This window comes from Crocuta crocuta, unplaced genomic scaffold (assembly GCF_008692635.1).
Source record: "Crocuta crocuta isolate KB4526 unplaced genomic scaffold, BGI_CrCroc_1.0 scaffold395, whole genome shotgun sequence".
Classification (NCBI taxonomy): domain Eukaryota; kingdom Metazoa; phylum Chordata; class Mammalia; order Carnivora; family Hyaenidae; genus Crocuta; species Crocuta crocuta.
In genome coordinates, this window is record NW_027532601.1 from 600,795 (window position 1) to 609,237 (window position 8,443).

The window sequence follows — 8,443 nt, forward strand, 5'->3', positions numbered from 1 at the left end:
GGACTTGACCATGTTCCCTATGCTTGGGTGACCATAAACTTCTTTATGTTCCTGAACATTCCACGTATTTCGTGTAACCGTATCTTTGTCCTTTCCTTGGCCTGTGTGGCACATATTTCTCTCAGTCTGTCGCTCATCTTTTAACTTTGTGTCACTCTGCAAATGTTCAAAATTTTCATGCAATCAAATCAATTATTTTCATATGGTTTGGGTGCCCTATTTTATACCAAGATTTTAAATCCATTTCTTATAATTGTTTCTAATTTTCTTATAGGCCTAATTTTTATATTTAGACCCTTAATCCATATGAAATTTATTTTTGATTTGTTGTAAATTAACTTCGATTCTTCCCAATTGAGTAGTCAATTAACCCAACGATATTTATTAATTTTTAAGTTCTCCTTTCGACACTGATTTGAAACTACCTTTTTGGGGTGCCTGGGTGGCTCAGTCGGTTAAGCATCTGACTTCGGCTCAGGTCATGATCTCATGGTTTGTGGGTTTGAGCCCCGTGTCTGGCTTTGTGCTGACAGCTCACAGCCTGGAGCCCATTTCAGATTCTGTGTCTCCCTCTCTTTCTGCCCCCTGCCGCTCATGTTGTGTGTGTGTCTCTCTCCTTAAAGTATAAACATTAAAAAAAGGAAACTATATCTTTTTTATTATTACTATTAGAGAGAGAGAGAGGAGAGAGAAATCGTAAGAAGGCTCTACACTCAGCACTGAGCCCAATGCAGGGCTTTATCCTATGACCCTGGGATCATAACCTGAGCAGAAATCAAGAGTTGGATGCTCAATGAACTGAGTGACCCAGTCTGTGAAACTGTACCTTTATCATGTTCTAAATTTCCTCAAAATTATGAATCTGCTTAAGGCCTGTCTACAATAGGTCTATTAGATAAAAATAAGAGAAGGTTTGTCCTCTGTGGTCTTTTTAAAACTTCATGAGTATTTAATAACTGTTTAGATGAACTTAAAAGTTGACTATCCAAGATCGACCATGTGTTAGTAATTATTGAAGCTAGGTGATGATTACATCAAACTATTGTTCCAGTTTTGAATATATTTGACAAATTCCATACTAAAAGTGTTTTTTAAGGATTTGTCCAATTGGATTGCAAACTCTTTAAGATTTTGGTCATAAATATATTCAATGAGAAGATTAATTGGGAAGATAGTTGACATATTTACCAAATTGCCTTCCCATTCAGGACTGTTGTCAGTCATGAAAAGAAAAAGGTAATCAGTATAGCCAGAAAATTTAGTTTATTCAGGAACAGCAGAGGAGTTGCAAATTATGGTGAACCACAGGCAAGTGTGAAGAAGAAACAAGAAAGTGTCTTTTTTAGAGAAAAGGAAGAGGTTTCAAGGGGTTGTCTGGAATCAGAGTTTATTAAGAGGTTGTGGCTACTTCTCAATGGCCGAGTAGTTGCCAAGCTAAAGGAAAATCTTTCGTCCTGCTGGGTTATGTAAAGTGAGCTTCGTCCTGCTAAAGGATGTAAGGGAGGCCCCCAAGAATGGTACCTGAGAACACTCCCTTCATTGATTCCCTTCTCCATTTTGAATTGGGTTTCCTTTATTAATTTTCGCATTTCCCTCTTTTGACTAAGATCTTTCCTTGAGAGGACTGCTGCTCAGGCATTTGGTTACTTATTTGTTTAATTAAACATTTTTGTCAGTTGGTGTCCTTTAGTGCCAGGAAGGACTTTTCCTTGGAGTTGTGTCCCATGTTGCAGGGAGAGCAGGTGGTGAGAAAAACCATAGAAACCACATCTGAGCAACAAAGAAGGTAGAAGAAGGAGCTTTTGGGCATTTCCTGCTCTTAAGGTCATATCTTGTCTAGATTGTAAGCTTTGGAAATCATCTCAAAATGTTGAGCTAACATCATTCTATTTGATGCATCGCCTCTGGAGAGATTTGGCAAACAACAAGACTAAAATTAATTATGCAAAACAGAATTAAAAGTAGCATGACAAATCCAATTTGTATAATGGTTCTAAACCATGAGCCAAATTTGAAGATAGCCTACTGAACAAATCAAAGGACCAGTCAGGTCAGGTGAAATTTGTTGTTACCAGTGCACTTGGTCCCTGATCTTGTGTAATTGAGTCTCTATCTCTCCAGAGGCATTTGTCCAGGTGCAACAGGTGGTGTTTGCCATTGCACAAATGCCTCCTTGTTCAGCAAGTAATCAAGGGCTGTGCAATTAGCCAATGAGTCAATTGATCATTGTTGGCCTGCTACTGCTTTGGTGTGGAATTGGCTAGCTCTTCCAACGTTAGGGAGAGACTTCTGATCACGTGTTCATTGGTATTTACCGCAACCCAAAGAAGAAAAGCTTTCCCTTTGGAGTCAGGAATGCCTCGTGAAGTTCCTGTTCAAGGTGGCCATGGAGGCCCAATGGCTGGACCAATGGGAGGCTTCTGATTTGTTATGCACGTTAACAGCAATGGTTAAATGTCCCAATAGGCATTGGCCTCTAGTTTACCAGCTATCTAACCATTCATAGACCCATGAAAATGCCATTCACTGCAGACAAAAATGAAACCAGATGGAGCACAGAGGACTTCAGCTAAGGTCTGGTTATTGATAGATTCATTAGCTGGAATTTCCTGATAGAACTTTTCAAGCCAGGGGTCAGGGGAATTAGGATGAGCTACCATCCTATCCTAAAGCAGTGTTTTTCTAGAAGCCTTGCAAAGAGGTGTTAGCCCATTTGTATTTCCCTTGGGTACAGGGAATAGATCATATTTAAGCAAGGAAAAGACATAGGTTGGGAGGAAGCAAAGGTTGTATGATTGGCAAAGGTGGAAGTGTCTAGTTGGGCTAACGTGGTTTTTACTGGGGGAAGGTTGAAATAAAGTCTGGGAACACCTGGCCATAATAGCCTAGCCCCAGGTAACATGCAAAGGCTTGTGGGTGTAATCAGGAGTGGCATTTGAGACTAAGGAGAAATTGGTTACTGGTAAAAGGGGTCTCTGACATTGGGAATAGATTGGAGTTTCTGATGACAGATCCAACAGTCAGAAAAATTTGCCCATTTTGAAATAGATTAGGAAATGTGGATAAGAGTATTATCTTTCCAAGGAAGAGAGAAAGAAACTAAGGTGAGAAGCAATAACAAGAAAAAAAGTATACAGGCCTACTCCAATCATTTTGGGAAAGCTGTCTGCCTCAGTTACCATTTGCTTCAATTCCTGGTAAAGTCCCTTCCAGGAAGCAAGATTGGAGGGAATCTTTCTGAAGGCTGCTTTTCTAGGAGATGAAATCTCCAGGCTGCAGATTATGAGCTCTAATGGTTTTGTTTCTTGGGAGCTCACTGTGGAAAGATTGTTCTACTAAATATGATCATTCTTTAAGGATTTTATTGGATCTTTGCAAAACTGAAGTATATCCCCTTTTATCAGCTGTGGATCAAAGGAAGCAGGAGCTAGCTAGGTGCATTGGGTATCCTGTGATTGTCTCAAAAAAGGGAGTTTACCAGTTTCAAAAGGGGAGGATCTGAGATTCAGAAAACACCATGGTAGTGCTTTTGTCCAAGATATTTAAAGGGTTTCTACAAATTTTGCTAGTTGAGTCTTAATGATGAATTAATAATTCAACTAGTTTTCAAAATTGAGGGTGGTAAGCACCGTGAACATGTTGTAAAACTGGCCAAACAGCACAAATTTGTTGAAGCACCTAACCAATAAAGTGGGCTTCCCCATCACTAGGAAGTTCAAAGGTGGGGAGAAAGAGGGGATTCCCCAAGTAGGAATAATCCTAATAGGATCTTAGTCATGAAGGGAGCAGTGGCCTGTTTACAAGAACAGGTTCTTATTGAACTTATGTAAATAACTATACTGCCATGAGAAAAAAAGTACTCAAGTTTTTGGATTCTGGAGGGATCAGTTAGGAAGAAAGCAATCGTTTCACCTTTGTTCACAAAGATTTTTACATAACTGTTGTAAGTCACAGATCGCTTAAGAGAAAAAGTTTTCTTCAACCCAGTCCAGTCATATGATCCTAAAGCTATCAGAGATCTGTCTACGGTACTTGTCAGAGTCTTTTTCATGAATTTCTCCTTAGATGAAATTCATTTGCAAAAGCATCAGAATAAAACAATAACTGAGTGTAAATGACAGAAGACTTAAAAATGCCCATTATTAAAGATCTGCTGACAGTTCATTACAATGGAATTGAAGAGAAATTTTACTTATTTCTGTGACATATATTTTTAAATTATGACTGATAATATGTCAGGTCATATCAAAATTTTAGGAATTTCATATAAATTTTGGAGCACACGACATATATGTATACAAATATAAAGTAAATAAGGTTTAGTAGTACTACTTATTTGACAAGTTTCTCATGTAATTTAACATATCAAATAAGCCTAGTTAGTTTAACATTTCCCTTCTTGTAGGGAGAGAGAACAAATCCTTTGAGATGTTCTAGCAACCTTCTGGAAACACACAAGATAGTTGAAGGTCAAAAAGATTTCAACCAGAATTTGGGGAAGTTTGTCAAAAATATAAAAAGATTTTAACACTCGACCAAACAGGACCACAGAAAATTATGAAATAAGACATAATTATCAATTTAAGCAAAGTGACAAAATCATTTTAAAGGCAAACACAGAAGGTTACATAGTTGAAAATAGCCTTAGCTCCTTTTAATAGAGAAGACTTCGTTTTCTGAGGTAATCAAAGACCTGATAAAGACAAAACACAGATTCTTTGTTTCCTAGGGAGATTACATTGAAGGTAAAGAAACTTTGTTTATAATTTCTTGTGAAGAGCAAAACAATAATCTAAGAAAACTTTGTCCTTTTAATAGAAAAGACAGATTTTAATTCAGTACCAGTATACTTTTGATGCTAAAATTCTTTTTTTTAAACTTAAATAAATCCATTTCAGTCTTAACCACACAAAAAATTTATTTCTGAAGACTTCTTTTTCACAAACCTTCTACAACTTACTATCTCTGTTCAGCTTTTGTCCCATCTTTTCCCTTTCTAATTCTGGCAATCATTTTACTTTACGATAAAGTTACTGCCTTTTTCCTCAACAGAAATATACATGTCAATTCTTAATACCTTGTGTTACTGAAACCACACATTATGATTCCTCTGTTTACCATTCATATACAATCATTTTCTTTTATCCTTATTGTTTCTAGTATATGTATACATATATGTATATATATACATATATACACATATATATACATATATGTATATACATATGTATATATATGTTAGAATTTTAATATAGAAAACTAAGAAGTAAGCAATAACGGATTGGCAAATTTATAAATGCATTTCATAATTCTGGAAGCATGTGCCCTTTTAACTAGTGTACACTTTCAATGTGGCACAAGACTTCATTACTCACAGACTCAAATTTACCATTAGTTTCTCTGAAATAGAAAACCAACAGTAATTAATGTTTGGTGTTTTATCTTGTTTGGAAAATGATCCAGATAGTCAATGAAGTTCCATCATTTAATTTAACTTAGCAAAGTTCTAAAAGTTTCAAGTTACCAAAAATATTTGGTGAAGGCATTTTTGTTTTTTGGTTTTTCTTTAAATAGTTTATTGTCATGTTGGTTTCCATACAACACCCAGTGCTCATCCCCACAAGTGGTGAAGGCATTTTTGAAGCACACATACCACAAAACATGATTATCGCACCTTAAAAAAGTTCTTCTCCCATTTTCATCATCTAAATTATTTGTTCCCCAAAATTACATTTAGATTACTCACAAAAACTTAATGAGACATTAGACAAACTCAGCCATCATTTCCAGGGAATGTTCCTGCGGACAGACTTTGCAATTGAGGTAAGATGAACTTATTTGAGTTAATAAACCCAGGTAGAATTACAGTTGTTTATCTGCATTATATTTAATGATTTAATGTTGATGACTTTGAAGACATGCCCGTTTTTACCAAACCAACAATCTTAAACTAGCTTTTAGTTTATCTCAGACGACGTGAACTCAAAATACATTTGGGCTAGTCTACCTAATTTATATAAGTATGTATTTTTTTGAAGCCAATAAAATAGAGTTTTACAAATTAATTTTGGCAATACCATGCAGAGGTAGAAAAATCTCACATATCTATAACATACATACATAGACATGCATAATATATAGGCACACACAAATCCTATAACTTTTGTTTTAAAATTTTTAGTTATGTCTCAGGTATAAAACTCCAAAGAATAGTTGGATCCAAATTATGATTCTGGCAGATGGCCTAAGTTAAGGTTACCTCCTTAGATGGCTAATGTTGTTTACTAAAGATTTTGTATTTGTATGCTATAAGGATCCTCTTAGAGGTATTTTTGGAGTCATTTTGTATTTTAGGACCTTCTGCCTAACAATCTAGGAGTGCATTTATTGTCACTGAGATATGTGGGATCTTCCCTTTTAATGGATCACCTTATGGTGGATTTATCTAAAATAAAGTTTACCCAGAATGACCATTGAAATTGCAAAGTATCCAAAAGTTTACCCATTTCTCACAAAGGCACAAGAACCTGGTTCAAGAATTAGGTGGAAGCTATCTTGCCTTTGGATATACCATAAGGGGCCCTGTTTTCCAATAGCTGTTTTACAATACCAGGAATCATGTGTTTTCCCACCTTTTGAAATAGGATGGGTGACTTACTAAGAAGCTTCAACAAATAGAAAAGGAAACAGAAGGGAATAAATAGAAATAGAGACTGCACAGTAAATTTGGAGAGCTCAGAATGCAAACAGAACAAAAATAAACAAACCAGAGGCACCTGGGTGGCTTGGTTGATTACGTGTTCAACTCTGGGTTTCAGCTCAAGTCATCATCTTGCAGTTCTTGAGATCAAGCCCCTGCATCAGGCTCCAAGCTGTCAACACAGAGCCTTGTTGGGGTTCTTTCTCCCTCACTCCCTGCCCCTTCTCCCACCTCTCAAAATAAATAAATAAACTTAAAAAAACACAGAAATTTAGAAAACAAAAAAATAATCACCAGAAAGGGTGGTACTTTCATAAAAAGAGGTCCCAAATAACATCCGAAAGCTTGACCAAAAGGAGAGAGCTTGAATCCGAGAGGAGACTGAACTAAGCCCAAAGGGAAGAAACAATGCACCTTGTGAAGAGCACAAGGCGCTCAGGTGGGTTCTGCGGATGGTCGTCAAGGGTTTATCTCCTTTGGATCCCACTGGTCACAACAAGAAATGTCAACCATTGAAAGAAGGTGAGCAGTTGAACCAGGAAAATTGACCTTATTTGGGAAAAGCCAAAGAATTCAGAACAAGCAAATCTTGGGGATCCATAGGCAAGTTCAAAGAACAAGGGAGGAGGGGCGCCTGGGTGGCTCAGTCGGTTAAGCGTCCGACTTCAGCTCAGGTCATGATCTCACGGTTCGTGGGTTTGAGCCCAACCCACAAGCCCCGCGTCGGGTTCTGTGCAGCTCAGACAGCTTAGAGCCTGGAGCCTGCTTCAGATTCTGTGTCTCCCTCTCTCTCTGCCCCTCCCCTGCTCACACTGTCTCTCTTTCTCTCTCAGAAATAAATAAAACATTAAAAAAATTTAAAAAAAAAACCCACCAAAGAACAAGGGAGGAGATCACCCTTTTATAGAGGAAAGGAGAAAGATTGGAGGGGTTGTTTCGAACAAAAATTCATTGGAGGAGAGCAAGAATTCAGGGTTGTGATGATTTCTCACTAACTGGGTTGTTGCTGGGCAAGGAGAAAATCTTCTGGTGTATGTAAAGTAAGCTCTGACCAGTGGCACAGATGTGAGAACCCTTCCTTTATTGCTTCCTGACTCCATTTTGAATTAGGTCTTCTTTATTCAATCTCACACTATAATACCCTTCCTCATTCTATTTTTGTTATTATTACTTTTTCAAGTGCTTCTTCAAAAAGTCTTCAACATTTGTCATTTCTGAGTTTGGGCATAATCACTTTATATGAAATTAATTAGAAAGTTTCCTTTTCTATGGTCTTAAGTAGATAAATCTGAAATTACCTTTCTTTAAGAGGTTGGTACAATTCCACTAAGGAAACATCCAGTGTTTTTAGGGAGGTTAGCTTTGTTGCCATAGGATATTGCCTTTATTTCCTATTTGTGTTAAATGCTCTCGATTTTTTCTTGATTATATTACCTAATAGTTTATCTATTTTACTGATTTTTTTTCCTTACAAATAGTTTATTGTCAAGTTGGTTTCCATATAACACCCAGTGCTCATCCCCATAAGGGCCCTCCTCCATGCCCATCTCCCCCCTCCCCCCCATGTCCATCATTCCTCAGTTTGTTTCTCAGCATTCAAGAGTCTCTCATGGTTTGCCTCTCTCCCTTTCCCCCACCATTTCCCCTCTTCTTCTCCTGCATGGTCCTCAGTTAAGTTCCTCCTAATCCACCTATATGTGCAAACATATAGTATCTGTCCTTCTCTGCCTGACTTATTTCACT